The sequence below is a fragment of the Vicugna pacos genome, chromosome 14 (assembly GCF_048564905.1).
Source record: "Vicugna pacos chromosome 14, VicPac4, whole genome shotgun sequence".
In the NCBI taxonomy this organism is placed as follows: Eukaryota; Metazoa; Chordata; class Mammalia; order Artiodactyla; family Camelidae; genus Vicugna; species Vicugna pacos.
The window spans coordinates 18,530,213-18,551,767 of NC_133000.1; the positions used below are offsets into that span (position 1 = coordinate 18,530,213).

The following is a 21,555-nucleotide window of genomic DNA, read 5'->3' on the forward strand; positions in this document are numbered from 1 at the left end:
AAGTCACTTCTCATCAACTTTTCTCAGCAAGGAGTGAAGGATGTATTCCTCCAAAAAAGGGGAGTAAAAAGAGAATGAGGAGGACATGGAATTCAAGAATCAAGGGATCTAAGAAAAGAGAGGGGCAAAAAGAACAGTCAGCAGAATGGTGAGGGGAGATCCCAGGACAAGGCCGCCCTGGACAGAGGTGGTGGTCAGGCCAAGCTGAGTCAGGTCAGAGGGTTCTGGGAGAGGACTCTCCACGCATAAGAAATTAATAGGGCACCTGGCATGTTTGAACTGATTAAGAGGAGAGTTACACCTCTTGGGAATGGTTTGGAGGTTGAAAACTAAGCAATTTAAAAAAAAAAAAAGAAAAGAAAAATATTAAATCCAGGAAAAACAAAAGGTTACTTGAGAAAGGAAAAGTAACAATGTCAGTTGGAACTACTTGGCTCAGTTATAAATAGTATTTATCTAGTCGAAATCATGGTAAATAGTGAATATTGTTTAACAAAATTACATACTTGTTTGGAGGATATCTGTTTGTGGTGCAGGCAGAGAAATGGAGAAAGCTAAATTTTTATTTTGTATAATAAATAGAAATAGATAATATGTAATGCTGAAAAATCAAGAAGCTGTAGTTATTTCAGTAGCAGTCCAGTAATATTATTTAAGGATTTAGAGGTAAATAAAAAAATAATAATAATGAAGAGTTAAAAGAACTTGTCTCTGGGAGGAAAAAATTAATGGTGGGACAGAGAGAGAAGATTATTGTTTTTCATAATAAGCTTTGAAGAACTGTTTGATCCTTCTTGCATATATAATTTTGACAAAAATGAAAACTTAAAGAAAATTTTCCAAACCTGTAGCATAAAATCCAAGCTCCTGGCAGTCTATGGAGTCAGAGTGATCTGGGTGTCAAGACCAGCTTTTGCCACTCAGCAGCTACGTAACCTTGGGCAAGTTAACGAAGTTCTCCAAACTCTGTAAAAAGGGGATAAGAAACAGTAGTTCTCATGGTAACGGGTGCATGCTGACTGATTCACAGCCCTGCTTGTGAAGGATGAATGAAATAACCCATGTGAAGTCTAAGCATTATGCTTGATACACTTAGCGTCATATAAACTCGCGTTAATGTTTTTTGCCATTATCAGTCTGAAGTTCAAAGGCTCTTTGTCATCTCTTCAATCTGCTTTTCCAGCCTCAAGTTCCATCACTCTTCTAGACAAACTCTTAAGTTTGGCCAGGAGGTTTTCATTCTTTCTGAAATACACCACGCTCCTTCCTGCCTCCCCACTGTTGCTCAAGCAATTGTTTGTTTTCCTATTCCTCAACCTATTTTCATTGAAATAACAATGAAAATGAAATGTGTTACACCCTGTAAATAACTAGACAAGATTTGCATTCATAGGATTGAAATCCAAGATGTAAATATTTCTTCTCAGGGCTAAGAGCTGAAAGGAGGGGTTCCATTTTTGTTTAAGACGTGTTAATCTTGTCATTGCTCAAGGTTGCCATGGTTCCTGCTTGGTGCTTCCAGGACTTAAGCTTGTGCCTCTACATCTGAACAAGTGGAAATAACCCTATTTGACTGAGACAGGGAGACAGGCAGGGTGAGATTCTTGTGGGATAGGTCAATGCTGGAATTAGAAATATAAGCCAGGATTTTTGTGTCTCAGTTACAAACTGATCCTGGCTGCACCCAACATGGCATATTTCCAGCTTCGTTTTTCCTGGGGACCAGGGAGCAATTTATTTTGTAAACCAGAGAGATACTCTTTTCCCTTTCCTGTGGTACAATTTAAAATTAATAACAAAAAACAAAAACCAGTAACAATTTGCTTGCGGTTTTTTAAAATAAGGACTTTAGTTGTCTAAGTAATTGGTTACAGCCAATTACATTATTAGAGAGACTTCATTACAATATAAAAATAAGGTCTAGCCTAAAAAATAATGATTAAACCAATAAAAATGAAGCTTTAATTAACTTTGGTAAATCATACTCTTCTGTCAACTTCACAGTCATTTTCAAACTCACAGTCATAGAACAGTTTCTTGAACAGAAATGAAAATAATTAAAAAAAATTAAAACTCACTAACCTGTGTCTGATGACATTTATATACTTTCTTAGAGACTTTTGGTCTCTGGTGTGTACAGAAAGTAAATAGTAGTATGGGAATAGTGTTAATTGCTCTTGATTGCTTTAAAGGGTCACAAGATCTCACATTTTATGACCGCATAAATCATTTTATGAAATTTTCTTTTGCATATTGAAAGTGAGAAGAGGCATCATGTTATCTTCTTTCTAATGAACGTTCTAAGTTGAATTTAGATAGACTATCCAGAATCTTATGCAAATTCGCCAGCATTTCTTTGCCAACAGTTATCTTGTTGATATGTGCTGACATTTTATGGATGTCCCTAAGGTATATGATGATAAATCAGTTGCTTTAAGGTGTACATTTGTGTGGACTATGGATATTCTCTTTCCTCAGAGGGTAAATAATTTGTGAAGGATTGTTTTATGAGAGCTGTATTAGTTTTTTAGGTAACAAAGTGAGAGATGAGAACATTTTCATGCAAAACTAGAAAATTTGAAACCCTCAGGTTAGGTTTTGAAAACTCTTATTCCCTCAGCTTTAAGGGGGATAAAACAGAAGACATTCAAGTGAGTGAAGGTCCTCTAAAACATACACTTTAGTTTCAACTTCTCAGTCCTATTCCTGTGTTCTCCCTACTAAACCAAATACTATTGTTTAGGATATTCGGGAACAATTAGAGCACCGTTCAATTTCTATTTTAGATAATTTCTTATAAACTGAGTATTAACCCATGATTGTCCTTCATTTCTAATTATTTTCTTGCTTATTTACATCTTTGTTAATGTAAATATATGTGCCTGCTTAAATCTCATGGAAACAGTCTTGAGAGTAGACAGGGATATTTTGCCAGTGCAAAGTTGCCAACTACAGGTTGGGACTGTTCTTGAAACAAGAAAGTCAAATCCAAAAAGGGACCCATAAACCAAGTTTCCAGAACCCTTTATTATGCACTGGATACCAATGAGTACACATGAAAGTGATACTAAATACCAGCCTCTTCTGGTTCAAAAATTTCATTGGATTACAGCATCTTCCTTTGGTTCAATACTACCATGACTTCAAATACTATGGCTGCCAATTCCTCAATTAAGAAATTGACAGATATATTGAAAAATTGGGCTGTTCTCAAGTAGTGACCCCGCTAATGGATGTTATGTTTGATAAATTAATTCTGAGGCTTCACTTCAGTGTAGAGTGGAAAACAACTAGAAAATCAAGGAGAAAACAAAAATAAAATGACGATAGTACAAGATACAGATTTCAAACAAATGGCTTTTAGCCTCTCCTATAGAAGAGAACAAGAAGAAATAGACATTGCCGGAAATATGGCATGTGACATAAGAGGATGACCTCATCAGTTTGCCTCTGGTGGCTGGCTGGCGTGGAGTGTCACCTCACACATGCACATGACTTGAGTGCGCAAGCTTTTTGTTCATCATTTTTCTGCTGCCCATGCAAGACTCACTCAGTTATATGTGATGACCACGTGCTTTTTCCACAGCAGTGTCTACAGGAATATTTCATTTGGATCTTCCAGAACAGTCTAATGGCCGACGGGGCCTCACATCCCATCTCATCAAGTGGTGCCCAGGGAACCCTATTCCTGATTGCAGTTGATAACTGAAAATTAGGTTTCAAATTCCCCTGATTTCTTTACTTTTCTTCTTCTACTTTTTCCCTTCTTCTTTCAACTACATGTAATACACAGATTGGGGTAAAACACTTCACAAATTATTTCTAGTTTAATATTCCTCACTTTCAAATGTGCTTTTTCAGACCTTAATTAAACCTAGTCTCCCTAAGGGCTTCTAGGAAGCACTGTTTTTTCTGCTTTCCAGAAGGGGACAATGAAAAAGGAATAATGACTTCAGACAGTAAAACGGGACAGACAGAATAAAAAAGAAACTCTCCTCACTGATTCTGAATTTAGAAGATTTTCTGCCTTTCCTCAGGCCTCAATTCACACTATTAAGCATTTTGGGGAAATCTGTTTCCTTGAAGAGGTTGATAGGCATTATATTCTATTTCATAATATAAGGAAAAAACCTCATTAACTAATTTCTTATATGTGTAACATCACTTATAAATTAAAATATAAAATATAAGAACAATGTCTACTTAGACAAAAAATTATTTTATTATTCATTATTAGGTAATAAATTTTTTTCTACTTTTAGGCAAAATTCATTCATAATTAGGCCAAAAATAATTATAATTTGACCCTAGCCTTTAAGCCATACAATTTGATAATCCCATATAACTAGAATTTATTGAGATAGTTTAAAATATAACCATTTTATCTTTAAAATCCACATATTAAGTGGACACAAAACAGTTAAACAACAAAACCTCAATGAGGCAGCCACTGGTTAGCTTTGGTTGCATTTACTGAGGCCGAAGAGTACATTTGCAAGCAGTATATTAAAAAAAACATAGAAAAATTTTGGGGAGGATAATAAAGTAGATCCTTGAGGAAGCACTAATCCTTTCCTCCAAATTCCACAGCAAGGCAAAGATAATTTTACTTTTAAAGGCAGATGCTGTAAGTCTTTTTTTTTTTTTTTTTTTGGCAGAGAAGGGAAAAAGACTTCCCCTCCTTGAGGTATAGTGCTGCATGAATCTTTTTAACAGCTAATAGGAACAGAAGCAACTAGGTACAGAAATCAAATTGATGAAGACACTCTCACCTAAAATTTGTACTTTAATCCCTGCAGACAATGAAATGAAAAGAATGAGAAGGCTCTATAGTTTTCATATCAGAAAGAAAACATTTTAGCATGGGCTGGTTTGGAATAGATGGAGGAGCAGAAATGACAGAATCAAGTGGCATGCACGAGGTCCTGGGTTCAATCCCCGGCACCTTCTCTAAAAAAACCTAATTACCTCCCCTCGCCAAAAACAAACAAACAAACAAAACAATAAAACGAGAAATTACAGGTCTTTCAGAAAGAGTATCTTTGGGTTAAAATTTGATCTTTTACAGTAGCATGGCAAAGCACCACTACAATGGTGGGTCTGTGGAGGGTTTGAATAGGAAAATGAAGTGGAACTGTCTCTAACCTAGGAATTCTTGCATCCTACAGTAGGGCCCCTTTGTATGAGTCTCAGGAGTCCTCTGTCTTTTTGCCAGGACTCTTTTGTCCTTAGTTTGACTCTGGTAATAGCACACAGGTAACAAAGGGGGAAATTTGGTAGAGGAGATATTAATTCTTGCACCTAGTATTCTTTGGAATACATCCTTTGCTTTTATATTTATAGTCTTTCTAGTGCTTTAGTGCACTCAAGCACACCTCACAGTGCATCCAAGCTATTGCAACCTCTTGATCTCAGTTACTTCTCACTTAAAATAAATCTCATGCTTCTGTCTAAATTGCCTTTCTTGCTCATAGTTCTATAATCCTCATGACAGCAAGAATGATTCTTTAAAAATATTAATTGGCATTTTTACCCTGTTACCACACAAGAGACTTGGAACCTTTTAACTTCATTTATCCTCCTCCTGACTTAAATGCTATTGTTATATTTTAATTTCATATTCCACAAGAAATTATTGTTATTTTATAGAATCAATATTTATATTTATCCACATATTTACCTTTCTTATTGCTCTTTTTTTTTTTTTCAGTCCTACATCTCTGGGCTTCCATCTGGAATCATTTTCATTCTGCCAAAGAAAAAAAAATCCTTTATATTTTCTTTACTGTGAATCTGCTAATTTGAATTTTATCAATTTTTGCTTGTCTGGATATTCATTTCAGCTTCATTCTTGAAGGATATTTTCATTGGATATATAATTCTAGGTTGAAGATTATTTTCTTCCAGAATTTTTGAATTAATTATTTCATTTTCTTCTGGCTTCCATGAGACCATGAAGAAGTTAGCTGTAAGTCTAATCCTTTTTGTTTTGAAATTTTTTGCTCCTTTTTTTCCAGATGATGTTAAGATTTTTCTCTTTGTCTTTTATTTAATGAGGATGAATCTAGGTGTGGAATTCTTTTCTTTATCCTGCTTGGGTTCATAGGGATCTTTGAATCTGTCACTGTCTTTCATAGATTTGGAAAATTATGAGCCCTTGTTTCTTCAACTATAGCTTCTGTCCCATTCTCTCTCTCTGTTTCCTGTTAGGGTTCCAGTCACATGTATCTTGGACAGTGTCACTGTTTGCTCTCTGTCTCCTACCCTCTGCTCTGTATTTTCCATCCTTTTTTTCTCTCCACTCGGGGTATTTTCTTCTGCTCCATCTTCCAGTTCACTAATTCTCTTTTTAGCTTTGTTTACTCTGTTGTTAGTCTCTTCCACTGAATCCTTCATTTTAGTTATTGTATTTTTCAGTTATAAATTTCCTGTTTGGCTTGTTTTTAGGTTTTCAGTTCACTTCCAAAATCTCCATCTTGATTTTTGGAATAGTGACATGTCAAATACAGCCATTTTAAAAGACGTGCTGGATGGAGGCCCAGTGCACCTGCTCCTATTTTCTCTGGCTTATCTAGGTTTCTTCCATGTCCCTTCTCGTGTACTTGGCGATTTTGGGGGCCAGATGTTTTGAGAGAAATTTGCTTCCACAGGCAGCAATCTGTCAATCCAATATCATAATTAAAATGATGTGAAGCTGGAAGTCATCCCTGTGAAGGTCAGTTGACTCCCAGTTCACCCTTACTACTATAGCGTAGCCTGGAGTATCAGTCCAAAGCCTGAATGGTTTACCAGGTGTATCAGCCACCTCTTTGTGATTTCAGTTTTTTCTCCAGCTTATCAAGAACAGTACTTGGTTTCTCAGCCTCAGCCACTTCTTCCAGAACTGGTGAATGGCTCTATCGGGGAAAAGTTCCCCTAATTGCTAGGCTTATGTTTTTTATTTCTCTTGGAACTTGACCTTATAGTTCTTAATTGACTTATTTATTCTCCAATGCCTTCAAGAAAGTTTTTAAGAAAACATTTTGTCCAGGGTTTTTGTTGTTGTTGTTGTTGTTCTCAGTGGAAGTATTTGTTCAAATTACACAGTCTACCATGCCAGAACTGAGAAATCTGATGTTTTTAAAAATATAAGTCAAATTATGCCACCGAAACTCTCCATGAATAGAATAAAAGTGCAATGTCTTTACAATGGTCCAGAAGATCTTGTGTAATCTAGCTCCAGACTACCTCTCCAACTTTATTTCCTATGAGTCTCAAGTAACTTTGCATGAATCTTATGTAATGTAAACTTCTAAACTAAAAGGATGATATGTTTATTTTGTAATCCCCATAGCATTTAGCATATTATCTAAGCAATATATCAATTTATTAAAATCTGAATAGATACTAAAAAAATAAAGGTCCCTTAAATAGTGGCTTAAACTAAATAGTTAATTTCCCACTTACAGGGAAGAAGTCTAGAGACAGGCAGTCTAAAACCCCTAGCATCTAGCATAGTGTATAGGGCATAGTAGGTGTTCATTAAATAATTGTTCAAAGGAGGAGGAATTTAACCTTTACTGAACACCTGTTATATGCCAGGCAGTGTGGTAAGTGCTCTGCAAATATCATCATTGACTTTTCATATCATACAAATGTGGTAAGACTTCTACCTCCATTTCACAGATGAGGTAAATGAAACTTGAAGAAGATAAATACTTTCACCAAGTTCACACAGTCAGAAAGAGGTGGATCTGAAGTGTGACCTATAACCTCTACCTCCATAGTAAATGCCCAGTTTACTCTGCCACATTTATGTTGGCCAGGTGGGCTGTTCCCTAGCTTCCTCTGATAACAGGTTGACTGAATTCATGGAAACATGGAAATAGTAAATAATAGATTAATATCCTTTCAATGGCAAATTCCTGAAGCCTTGTGGCTTTAGTTACAGAAATTAATTTATAGTCACTAAATTCTAGGCATAATGTAGGCAGCTGAATGAGCTGGTAGTTAGAAAGGATACATTCAGGAATATGTCTTCAAAAGTCATACCATGTAGACATTTTCCTACTCAGCTAACACCAATTACCCACAGGGGTCAGTTGTTCAGGTGATGCAATTTTGATAGTAGGGTCTCTAGTAAAGCAGCAAGGACAATGACAAAAATTCCAGCCAAGATAACAAATAACTTTTAAAGGGCAAAGAAAAGGAAGTGGCAAGAAAGACAGAAAAGATAAAGGAGAAAAGGAGAGAGGAAAATGTAGACAAAAGTAGAAGAAACAGTAAAGTGGAAAGGGGAGGGAATAGTAAGTACCCAGTGACTTTTTTGTTATTTTGCATTTATTTCTTTAAGCTTTAAGTCCACGTCCTTTCAGTAATAGCATCCCCCATTTACTTTTTTGCGATGACATCCTTTCTTTTGGATACCATCTGGTGGGACTATTGCTCAGAAGAGGGCTGCCTTTCCCCAGCCAAGGACAGAAGAGTTGACCCTAGCTAAATCAGTCAAACGCTCTCTTCCTGGAATCTGAATCATTCCTTCTAGATGCAGCTGTTGAGATGTTCATGCTGTGGAGATTCATGTGAGCTGGCTGGTTCAGTCCTTTCCAACACTGGTTCTTCAGCCTTCTCTCCTTAATCCTTTGAGCTTTCCCAATTTGCCCAATAAATCACTTTCTTGCTTAAGTTTACCAGAGGTAGTTACTGTTGCTTGCAACCAAAGAGCTCTACCTAATATAGTCGAGGAAGAAGATAAGTGAAAATAAATGGAAATTAAGATCTGGAATGAGAGCCACCAAGAATATATTTTCAGATCCTAAAACAGTGAGTACTGGGGACAAAAAATTCTAGTTTAAATGTGAAGAAATGTGCAAATTAGCATTCAATCATCTCAGCTCTCTAGGAGCAAATATAATCATGCTGTAAAGCAGTGGAGGGTTTCCAAAAGGTGAGAGTAATATTCAAGGATAAGCTACTGTGGGATTGACATCACAATTTTGAATAATGAAAAGAGAATGTGTTTCCTGCAAGGCAGAGGTTTACCTCTGATTTTACTGTGCAAGATTTTTGTGTCTTTGATGATTTCATATCTTTGGCATGACTAAAGGATTTTTCAATTCAAATCAAACTCTTTCAATTTGGCTAGTCCCTCCTACCTGGCCACCTTGACTTGCCCCCTGGGAGTCTTTCTTTTCACTGCCAAGGATTAAATTCTCTGTTGAGGAAAAAAAAAAAAAAAAACCTTGAAGGCAATAGACATCTGTACTGGAAATGAGATACAAAACTGTCCAAAAAGAGAGAAGCAATCCCAAAGCTTAAGTGAGAAAATAACTGAACTCTTATTCATATTGGAAAAAAGGTCTGGTTTCCAACTGAGTTTTTTATTGACTTTTTTTTGGTCATAAAAGGATCATCATTTATGAATAAGAAACTCTTATTATTCTCCTGCTTTACCAAAGATACTAAGTCTTGCGTGTTTTAAGCACCAAACAAACATCTCCATAGAGAACGGCTGGCTGCCAGTATCTGGTGAGCACGCCAGACTTTCAAAACAGCCCAGTTGCACCAGCTCTGGGGTGGTGGGCGAGTGATTCAAGACAGAAAGCTGAATTAGAATTCAGTCCTGATCCTGCATGAGATGTTGGTTTTACTGGTTCATGGTTTGGTGGTTAGAAGATAACCCCACATGCCTACAGTAGCACAGATCCATTGCTCCCTCCTGAAGCCACACACGTGAAAGGCACAATGCTGTTAGCAATGTGACAACATCAGATGTGGTAAGTACAATTAAAAAGGATCCGCAGTACATACTGTAGACCTTAACTATTACCTTGTTATGATATCAGTCCTTACTCTCTCCATCTCAAGTATGAAATATCTTAATTTTATATTCCAGCAATTGATGTGCAGAGCCATAAGTTGTGCCAAACTAAACGGACTGCCAGTTTAGACTTGATGATAAGGGAGTTCATATAAGAACAATATATTATCAGAACTGTATCGTCTCAATTTCAGTCGGCTGTTTGGTCTGTTAATCTGAAAGCTTGTGAGAAGCCTGAAGCTGGATGTAATGGAATATGATTCAATGGACAAGAATTGAGCTCTAGATATTAACTCTTATAAAATAGTCCCTTGAAAATGTCCTTTCTTTAAGTTTATTTGTCATGGGACATTTTTGTTTATTTTATTTTTGCTCACACATTTTTGCTCTCCGTGACAAAATTTAGCTTGGGGGAAAAAATCACATAGGTTAATATGTCTGGGCTCCCCAAATGGTTAGACAACACTTCTATAAAAAAAACCTGAGGGTCTTTTGCTTTTCTTATCATTGGTCAGGCTTTAATTCCATTGAAAAGTGACTGGAAAAGCCATTCTATGAAACAGCTCTTTAATATTTGATAAATGAGTCAGTCTGATGGGCCCATATGGTCCCATCCGTCATGCTTCTCAGCTAAGACTGTGTATCTTCACATGGGATGGTCATTAAGCAAACCTTTCAAGATGACAGGGGTTCAGTTCTTCTTTCTCATTTCCCAGAAAGAATAATAATGGAATAAAGTCTGGAAAGTGAAATGGAAAATGAAAGCGAATGTGCATGCACACACGTTGTCTTTCTAACCTGTGTCTCTGCAACATAATTCGAGGCAAAGAGCTGCATTTGAAGCAGCAAAGTGAATAGGAGACGTTTATTCCTAAATCCTCATGACACTTTAATGAGATAGCAGGAGAGTATTATTATTTGGCCCTTAATGATTGGGAAAATTGAGGAAAAGGATGCTGAAAAGTATACTGAATATTATACTATTAATCTGAATTAAAAGACTAGAACTTCCTGAAATACCTTAGTTGAGGGAAATGAGCCTTAAGCTGGAGAGTGAATTGGACGTCACAGATACCAGACAGCTTCCATCTGGATCCAGATGTTATTTCCATTCTACTCCAAGTGAGATAGCACTGCTTTTAACTACAGACTAAGAGAGCTCTGGTCTGTCCCTAGAGAAATCAGACTGTCAGACCTCTCCCTGGGATTTCTCCTCCCCATCACCCACTCCCACACCCATGCTCTCTACACAAACCTACCAGCAGCCCACCAGAAACAGCTGCCTCAAGTACACGGCTGTCAGGAGAAGTCTTCCTATGAATGGACAGTCCTTGGCAGCAGCAGGAACCCTACAGCAAAGCTGTCCTTTGGCCTCAGTTCCAACTTTTGGCTCTGACCCAGGTCTGGCGAAAGATAACATATACCCACTGTAGAAAACATAAAAATACACAGAAATCTTTTTTAAAAAATCAATCATAATCTCATTACCCAGAGTCATGTCTGTCCATATTCTGGTACAGTAAAAAAAAAAAGTTCAATCTAAATAAAACATGTAAATATTCATTCAGTTGGGCTCACACTGTACTTACAATTTTGAGTCCTCTTTTACTTTTTTTCAATTTAACTTTATATTGTGAGCATTTCTCTATGTCACAAAACCACTCTTTGTAATCACCACACACATCTAGTCCATAAAAAATAAAGATTATAGAGATCAAGGAGAAACTACAAAACCGAAGGGAGAAAAGTACACAATCTAAAAACGTTTCAATTAGCAGTCTGCAAATCCTAAAGGTTATAGGGGATAATGTTCAAGAAAAAATTAGAAGCTAGTAAAAGAGGAATGAAGCTACTCTGATAAATGTATAAAATAATAAAAAGATAGTTACTGGGTGGCAGGGTACAGCTCAGTGTTAGAGTACATGCTTAGCATGCACGAGGTTCTGGGTTCAATCCCCAGTACCTCTACTGAAATAAATAAACCAATAAAATAAATAAATAAAAATCTAAAAAAAAAAAAGATAGCTACTAACAAAGGCATAATATATAAATACCAAGAACACACTGGTATTTTGCAGCACCAAATTATATTGGTAAGATCAATTAATATGGTTTCATTAAATAAAAGGGAAATGCCTACATTTTTAAAAGATGCCTAGAGAAAATATACATAAAGGAGCTCATTAAGTGTGAGTATGATATTCTTAATATGGCACTGCAGATTCTAACATTAGATTCCCTATGTGAGCTTTAGTGAGGACTTAGAAAAAGAGGTGGGCAGTATGTTAATGGAAGAACTATCCAGTTCCTCCCCACTTTTGCCACCAAAGGTTATGATCAAGGACAAGAAAAAAATGTGGTGACATTTAACGTCTCGCAAAGTATTTCATGTTCACTGGAGATTGAGCCTGATACTTCCAGCCCCTCCCTTTGCTTCAGAGCTCTCTCTCACTTCTCAATTACAGCCAGCGGGGAGGGCTGGACCTGGGCTAGAGCTGGGAGGAAAGACTCAGATAAGGGCCTTGGAGAAGACTGCTAAGATAATGTGCTGTGGAGTCAGAAGCTGCATTCCAATCCCAGCTTGTCACTTCTAGTTGTGTCACCTGGGCAAGTGACCCAAACTGTCTGCAGTTCCTTTTCCTCATTTATATAGCAGAGATCATGAAAATCTATTTCTGACAGATGTTTCCTGAAAGCTGGTAATTGTCATTTATACTTCATTTTCATTTTATCACATCTTTATACTTCCCCTTTTTTCTGACCATGGAATTGTAGTTCATTTCAACAGTGGTTCTGGTTTCTTGCTGTTTGTTTCATCTTCATTATTAATCCACTGGAGTTGTGTTATGGGAAGCCAGCAAGATTCTGTCCATCCCAGGACTTGTCATTTGATGTTTAGTAAAGCTCATAGGTGGCACTAATACTACTCTTTAAATATTCATTAAACAAAAAATTTCCTAAATAAACTCTTTATTGTGAGCCTAATATGTGCTCAGCACTATGCCAAATGGCATGGCTAGAAGTTAATAAATATTGGCTGGACAAGAAATGTTAAAAAAATTGTCAAACTATATTTAGAAAAAGGCTCAGACAACTATTTTTTAAATGTATAATAGATTCAGCTAACAAAAAAGTAGAATTCTAGCTGTAATATGAGTTAAAGACAATGTTGATTTAATTTCAAGACACTTCTGATAGGATAAAGAACATCAATTAAGAAACTGGAAAGACAAAGTGTAGGAGTAGGAATCAGGAGGCTTTTTTCAGTCATGCATTTGCTATACAATTTTGAGCAAGACATTTAATTTTTCTGGACTTACTTTATCTATAAAAGAGAATTCAGGGATCACAAACTAAAATCTAAAAAAAAAAACTCTCCTAAAGAACTCATGGATTCAAGAGGAAATCACAATAGAAATTATAAAATATTTTTATATGGGTAACAGCATAATTAAACTTGTGGGTAATCAGAAAAGTAATGGTAATTAATGTTAATTAGAATGAAATGAATACATGGCAATGAATTTATTTAAAATACAAGACAGATTGAAAATAATTGAGCTACATATGTAATTCAAAAAGCTAGGAAAAAACAAAGGAGAAAAGGAAAATAATGAAGTTAACCATGGAGATTAAGGAATATAAAAAATAATTAAAATATTGATTATCAACAAAACCCAAATCTGGTTTTTTGAAACAACCTAGACAAGGCAATTTGTGGAAAGAAAATAATAGGCCAATCTCACTTATGAATTTAGATGTAAAATTTCTAAATTAAGTACTAACAAAGCATATGCAAAAATGTATAAAAAATACACTGTGATCAGTGGTGCAGCCATTATGGGAAACAATATGAGATTCCACAAAAAGTTAAAAATAGGATTGCCATATGATCTAGCAACCCCATTTCTGGGCATGTATCCAAAAGAATTCAAAGCAGGATCTCAAAGATGTATTTGCACACCCATCCATATTCACTGCAGAACTATTCACAATAGCCAAGAGGTAGAAGCAACTCAAACGTCCATAAACAGAAGAATAGACAAAGGAAATGTGTATATACAATGGAATATTATGCAGACTTAAAAAAGAAGGAAATCCTATCACACGCTACAACATGTGTGAACCTTGAGAACACTATAGTAAGCAAAATAAGCCAGTCACAAAAGGATAAACACCATATGAATTAACTCATATGAAGAAGCTAAAGTAGTCAAAACCATAAACACAGAAATGAGAAAAGCGGTTACCAAGAGCTGAGGGGAGAGGGTAGCAGAATTAGTGGTGGATATAGAGCTTCAAGCAAGATGAAAAAGTTCTAGCGGTCTCTTTCACAACAATGTGAATGTAATTAACACTGCTGAACTGTACACTTAAAAATGATTAAGATGGTAAATTTAGTGTTATGTGTTTTTCGCCACAATTAAAAAAAAAAGTGATTACAGCAAAGTGGATAATACTCAGACTCTGGACTGAAATGGTCTGGTTTCCAGTCCTAGCCCCATCATTTATCGCTGTAACCTTGGGTCCATTACTTTTCTTTAATTTCTTATTAAAACTAGGATAAGGAAAGATCCTTAAAAACAAACCAACAGACCAACAAGAAACACTGTGACCAAGTAAGGTCTATCCTAATAGTTGTCAGTCTAAAATCCATCTCATTAACAGATATAAGGATTGAAAGGTACAGGAAAATTTTGCTAAAATTCAAAACTTGAAATGTTCTTCTCTATGATTTACGTGGCTTTTCTTTCTCTTCCGTTAGGTCCCTGCTCGAATGCTTTATCAGTGAGGCGTTTTGGGACCACCCACATATAATATCACTCTACCCCATCCCCTTATTCTCTAACCCACTTTCTATCTTTTCATAGCAGTACTTCCCAGGCATTACGATAACTGAAGAAATTACAAAGATAAAAACAGAGAAGTCTGACTACTTGAACATGTAAAACTTCTTGATGCCAAAAAACCACAACAAGCAAAATTAAAAGGCAAGTTTAAAAACTGGGGAAAATATTTATCATCAATATAACTGGACAAGGGGAATGAGTTCATACATATTAAGAAAGTTTTTAGAGAAAAAGTGGGTCAGGGACATAAACAGATTAATTCATTTGCAGAACATGAGTTGATGCATTAAATTTTTGGAAAAAAATTCAACCTCACAAGTAGTCTAAGAAATGCAAAATTTAAATAAGCAGATGCTTTAAAAAAAAAAAAGCTTTGAAATTAAGACTGATTTTAAAAAGGAATACAGCTCCCTGTGGTAAAATAGGCCCCCATGCCCTGCTGGTGAGACTATAAAATGATGCACATTTTTGTATGTTAATTATGTATTGTCGTGTAACGAGTTACTACTAAACTTCGTGGAGTTCAAAGCAACCAATGTACACCCAGCATTTCGCAGTTTCTGTGGGTCAGGCATCCAGAAACTGCTTACCCTGCTACTCAGGAAGGGCAGTCTGTAGCTGGGGATGGTCACTACAGGCTCATGTGGGGCAGGAGAACCTACTTTTATGCTCACTCATGTGGCTGCTGGCGGGCCTCAGTGCCTCATGGCTGTTGGTCAGCAACCTCTGTCCCCACCACGTGGACTTCCCCAAAGGCTTCAGACATATCCCCTCAATGTGGCAGCTGGCTTCTCTCAGGACTAGTGACCTGAAAGAGTGACCAAGACAGAAGTCAGTGTCTTCTATAACCTAACCTTGCAGGTGACCTATCGTCACTCTGCTGTATTCTCCTGGTCACACAGTTCAACCCTGGTAAAATGTGGATCGGGACTACATGAGGGCATGAAGACCAGGAGGCAGGGACCATCAGGGGCCATCTTGAAAGTTGGCTGCCACATATTTTAAAGCAAATTGTCAATATTTATAAGTTTATACTTATTCCTTGATCTAATATTAGTTACATTTGCAGCAATTTATTCTAAGAAAATAACCATATATGTGGACAAATATTCTGCCCAAACATGTTTACTATAGCATTTTTATAATAGTAAAATATGGAAATAATTTAGATGTGTAATAACAGAGGATTTATTTATCAGACAAATGGTAATATCATATGATGGACTCTTAGTATCATATGATGGATTTTAAAGAATTTTCATATCATGGGAAAATGATGATATAATGCTTTTTTAAAAAATAAAGGCAGGGTATAAACACTTATATACAACATACCAACTATGTAAACATTAAAATGTATACATAATTATGTTTAAAAAAAAGATTGGGCATCCTCTAATACAGTGAGAAGATAAAATAACACATGTAGTATTCCTAGCACTCCTCCCTCCCACCCCACCAAAAAAGCTTAATCTGTATCAGATTATGAAGAAATGATCAAACAAATCTAGCTTGTGGGTCATATTGCAAAATGACTGGTCTGCGATCTTTTAAAATGTCAGGAAAGACAGAAAAAGAGTAGGTAATTGTCCCAGGTTAAAAGAAGGTGCAATGGGTTTTCCTCAGTTGACTTTTGGATTTTTTAAAAAAGGTATAAAACAAATGCTGGAGAGGCTGTGGAGAAAGGGGAACCCTCCTACACTGCTGGTGGGAATGCAGTTTGGTGCAGCCACTATGGAAAACAGTGTGGAGATTCCTCAAAAAGACTAGGAATAGACTTACCATATGACCCAGGAATCCCACTCCTGGGCTTGTATCCAGAAGGAAATCTACTTCAGGATGACACCTGCACCCCAATGTTCATAGCAGCACTATTTACAATAGCCAAAACATGGAAACAGCCTAAATGTCCATCAACAGGTGACTGGATAAAGAAGAGGTGGTATATTTATACAATGGAATACTACTCAGCCATAAAAACCAACAACATAATGCCATTTGCAGCAACATGGATGCTCCTAGAGAATGTTATTCTAAGTGAAGTAAGCCAGAAAGAGAAAGAAAAATACCATATGAGATCGCTCATATGTGGAATCTAAAAAACAAACAAACAAACAAAAACAAAGCGTAAATACAGGACAGAAATAGACTCATGGACAGAGAATACAGACTTGTGGTTACCAGGGGCGTAGAGGGTGGGAAGGGATAGACTGGGATTTCAAAATTGTAGAATAGATAAACAAGATTACACTGTATAGCACAGGGAAATATACACAAAATGTTATGATAAATCACAGAGAAAAAAATGTGACAATGAGTGTGTATATGTCCATGAATGACTGAAAAATTGTGCTGAACACTGGAATTTGACACAACATTGTAAAATGATTATAAATCAATTAAAAAAATGAAAAAAATGTAAAAAGGGTATAAAAGACACTATTACAGCAATGCCTGAGGAAAGTCGAACATGGATTTTATGTTAGATAATAGCATTTTATCAATGTTATATTTGCTGAGTGTCATCATAGTACCATGATTATGGAGAAGAATGCTATTTTGGTTAGGAGACCCATGCCAAGTCTTTAGGGTTGAAGTGTCATGCAATGAGATTTCGTGTGTGTGTGTGTGTTAATAATAGGTGAATTCAGGTAAAGGGTATAAGGTATTCATCTTACTATTCTTGCAACTTTGCAAATGGTTTGAAAGTTGAAGAAAATAATCTTTTACAAGTAAATGTGGCTTTGGAAAGGACTGAGATAGTAAGAGTGGCTTTATTTTATAGTAAAATTAAGACAAAATTTTCTACTTCACTGTAGTTACATATTTCAGAATTTTAACATGTTGAGCCTGTTGTTTCTTTAATTGTCAAATAACAAATGTACAAAAAGAGATTTTTCCATGTTGCAATGTCCATTTAAGTTTTTGTACCTGATGCTACAATTCTTTACCTGGCTTTATATAACAAGGCAGAAATTTTGCCTTGAAACTGCAAAGAAGATGACAACATACAGAACAACTATATATGTTGGTTGTAAAAGATCTAAGTTAACCACATGGATGACCCTCAAAAAAGCATTATGCTCATTATATAAAATATCTTTAAAAAGGGCAAATATATAGAGACAGAAAGTAGATTAAATGGACTGGGACTGGGACTGGAAACAATGACTATAAATGAGCATGAGGTTTCTTTTTGGGGTGATGGAGTTGTTCTAAAATTAGATGGTGGTGATGTTTGTACAATCTTGTAAATATACTAGAATTCATTGAATGCTATACTTAAAACAGGTGAATTTTATGGTATATAAGTTATATCTCAGTTGTTAAAAAAATACAGATGAAATACTTTAGCCAGATGAAACATACAATCACAACTTGAAGAAATATAAAAGGTATGAGAAATCTGTTGGGATTACTTGAGAAAGAGCCAATAGAATCTTATTGTTCTATCCTTAGATTTTCCTTATTTTTATCAAGAGAAGCATCATTAATTCAGACTTCCTGGAGGCATTTAGATGTAAAGCAACATCTGACTTATAGACTAATTGTCTAAAACATTTTTATAAATTAAAAACACACAAGCTAATTGTGGATCATAGAAGACTCATTGCTTAAGTCATGGATTAAGCTGCTTTGGAACTTCAGTTTAAAATTTTAACTCTTTCAGCAATTGATTATTGAATGTTTACTATGGCCAGTTTTACAGGGAACCGCCAACATACAATTGTCTGTCTAGAGGTGATGGTACAGGTAAATATTTAAGAATGCTCTTTGGAGTCAGGTTTATATGCTTAATTTCTAAGCATATCCTTTCTTCAAGAAATAGATAATACCAATGTAAATTTACTCTCAGTTCATGAATCATAATGGTTAATGTAGTCTGAATTAGTGACATATCACTGTGTTCTCAAAAGTGTTAATGAGATTATTCTTGGTAAATTTAAATGACTCTATAAAATATTTATTAAAAGAGATTTGATCAGAATTAGAAAATCCTATTCTAATTCCAATTGTGGCAGTCAGTTCTGAAGTCCTGTGATGACTGGACACCTCTGCTGATTCCTCTTGGACCTGTCTCTTTCTCGACCACTTACTGACTCCATAAGACCCTGAATGACTTTACATAAATGTGACAGAATGAGGCTGGGGGTGGCATATAGCTCAGTGGTAAAGTGTGTGCTTAGCATGCACAAGGTCCTAGGTTCAAGCCCCAGTACCTCCGCTGAGAATGAATGAATGAATAAATAAATAAACAAACAAACCAACCTAGTTACTACCACACTACCCAAAAAAGACAAACAAAAGGTCTCTCTACCCACAAACATTTATTAAGGACTTGCCTAAATTATAGCTCATTTTTATGTGGAACAGAAAACTTTGTTTTTGTTTGTGGGCAGAGAGGCCTCACTGACACAACAGTGATCAACTCTTCATTTTCTTTGCTATTAGAAGAAAGCAATGATGGAGCAATACTTTCACCGTAGTGGATAACGTATAGCAGACTTAGACTGCTCCCTGAATGGGTCCACCCGCCTAGGCCTTTTTCTCTTTTGGTCTAGAACAAATTCTGAATGATTCCCCATCCCTTGTGCACACATTGTAGCATGAAGATGGGGGACTGAACTGGTGTTGACTGGGAGGTACAAGATGGCCTGGGAAAGCAAACCGTCCACGGGAAATTCACATGAGGTGGTGGCTGTACCTGAAATACTGATTAAAATGCAGTTCAGCCTATGCAATAGACTCTGGGCTCTACCCTTCTGGCCCTGGGACTGCCACAGCCTGCACAGTAGAACAGGGGCCTTTCCTGAACAGGACAAGCAAGTTTAAGCTTTTAAAATGGTCCCTAGTTTCCTTGTTGAAAATGGAGCTCAAGAGGGTAGGTGCAGATAGTGTAGTGGTAGAATGTGTGCTTAGCATGCAGGAAGTTCTGGGTTCAATCCCCAGTACCTCCATTTAAAAAAAAAAAAAAAGAAAAGAATAGGGAGCTTAAGCTTACATTTTTAAAACTTCATTTCAGTGCTTAAAAGGTGATAACTTATTACTGTTATTTGTTTTTAAATACAAACCCCCCTGTCTAGAGTCTTTCTCCTTATGGAATAGTCTGTCTGTCCCTATATAGATAATGGGCTGTCGTGGAATAAAATTACTGAATGTTAAACGTATGAGGTAGGGACATAATTTTATTCTAGTGCTGATTTATCAGGAAATAAGTATCCTCAAAGAATCCTTTTGGGTGTTGTTATTGTCCCTATTTTCTGCTAAGTTTGGTGTATTTTCCTCGTCTTATTAGTAATATTGCTATATTTAGTTACACCAGGAAAAAAAAAGTTTTCTCCTCCCCAACGTCTGCCATTAATAAAATGAACAAAAGTAAAACCCAACAACAAAAAATTAAGACAAGAAACAAAACTTATATACTGACTCAGAATCAATTATCATACTAAGGAGCCATAATTGTGGTTTTTACATCTGTACCAGGAACCACCATATGCTCATTCCCCAGCTGATGTATGCATCAATGAGGCATCATGATTTCTAAACTATACTGTTGCTATTACTTCACATTAAAATTATTCTTATCTAATTTCCGAAGAGCCGCGTTGTGCCTGTATGTAACTGGTAGATTAAGAGGTGCTTGCAGTGACTTGGAAGTCTCTGGTTACCTTCAACCTGGAGGAAAAATGTCTTTAGTGAAACATGAACCAAATTGTTCTCCTGCTGCTTTCTATTTGTCCTTTGTTTAGAATAAAGTTATGTAAATACACCTTTGAGCTGAGGGTGAGGGTCCAGGGTAAGGCTGCCTCCTTTTGTGCCCTCATGGGTATATAAGAGACCATTGCACATGCAATTTTGCCTCCTAAAGAACAGGCAGTATATATTCAATTTATGACACTGAACTTGGATCAGTCTTCTCTTTCCTATTCTAGTTCTTCTAAGGAGAACTGCCCATTTTCTAGTCCTTACCAATAGAGCAGACCACAGATTACTGTATACTTTTAGTTAATTCTACTTAAAATACTTTTCAGGGAAAAATGTTTTAACCTAATAAGGTGAAACATATCTGCAGTAACTCAGATGACATTAGCCATGGTTGTTAATATGTATTTGTGGAATGCTGAATTTTTTAATAAATTAGTCAATGTTCTTTTATTGACTCTTATCCTCTATGTTTTTGCAGTGGTCCTATTCATGAACTACAACTCATCATGTACTTAGGATGAAAAGCATAGCAAGTGGTGTTATTAGTGGACTACTGCTGCACAATTATCACTGAGAAGAAAAGGAAATATTACTATTTTGGGATTTCATTAAAGTGAAGACGGTTGTCATGTCAAGTTCTGAGATACGGTGAGGGAAATGGGCGTTGGGGGAGGGGCAGGTTGGAGCACTGACTGTGAAGGGAAGAGAAAGAGGGATGGGGAGTGACGTCCATTAGAAAATCTATTCGGCATCCAAAACATTTTTGACTTGTGGATCAAAGCCATCTGAAAATATTAAGGCCTGAGTCTTAAATGAGTGACTCATCTGGGAATAAGATGAATGTTAATGTCTTATTAGAACAGAGTCACTGGAAACAGTGCCAAAGACTGTTCTCTTTTAATATTAATTGATATTAAAATGATATTTTAATAATGCTGAGCTGGGTGGAAAAGGTGACTGGCCTCCTCTGAAGATCCTACAGATCTGAGAGGCTCTGGGGCCAAAATCTCCGTGTTCGTCCAAAAGAAGGGGTGACATAAAGAAATCCTACTTTCAGTCAATTGCTATGGATTCATGGGGAGTATATTCAGTTACAGAATCATTATTAAAAAAGAAGGTATTGAACACTTGAGTACTGGACTGAATACTATGTACTTAATTTAAAAAACATATCCATAGTAATAAACGAGGTAGCTTTGT

At 36.2% G+C, this 21,555-nt stretch overlaps 1 long non-coding RNA gene across 3 annotated transcripts in view; it reads right to left on the bottom strand.

Moving 5' to 3' along the window:
- The window catches only part of LOC107034072 (uncharacterized), a 38,962-nt gene that overhangs the window by 12,144 nt on the left and 5,263 nt on the right, over positions 1 to 21,555 (bottom strand). The window contains exons 3-8 of one of the 3 annotated variants that reach the window (XR_012080014.1): positions 16,432 to 16,573; positions 15,312 to 15,457; positions 11,059 to 11,226; positions 9,135 to 9,193; positions 5,681 to 5,749; positions 846 to 966 (exon numbers count right to left, since the gene is read on the bottom strand). This is a non-coding gene — a long non-coding RNA (uncharacterized lncRNA). The remainder of the gene's footprint in view (positions 1 to 845; positions 967 to 5,680; positions 5,750 to 9,134; positions 9,194 to 11,058; positions 11,227 to 15,311; positions 15,458 to 16,431; positions 16,574 to 21,555) is intronic. The other 2 variants (XR_012080013.1, XR_012080012.1) reach the window with 2 other exon arrangements.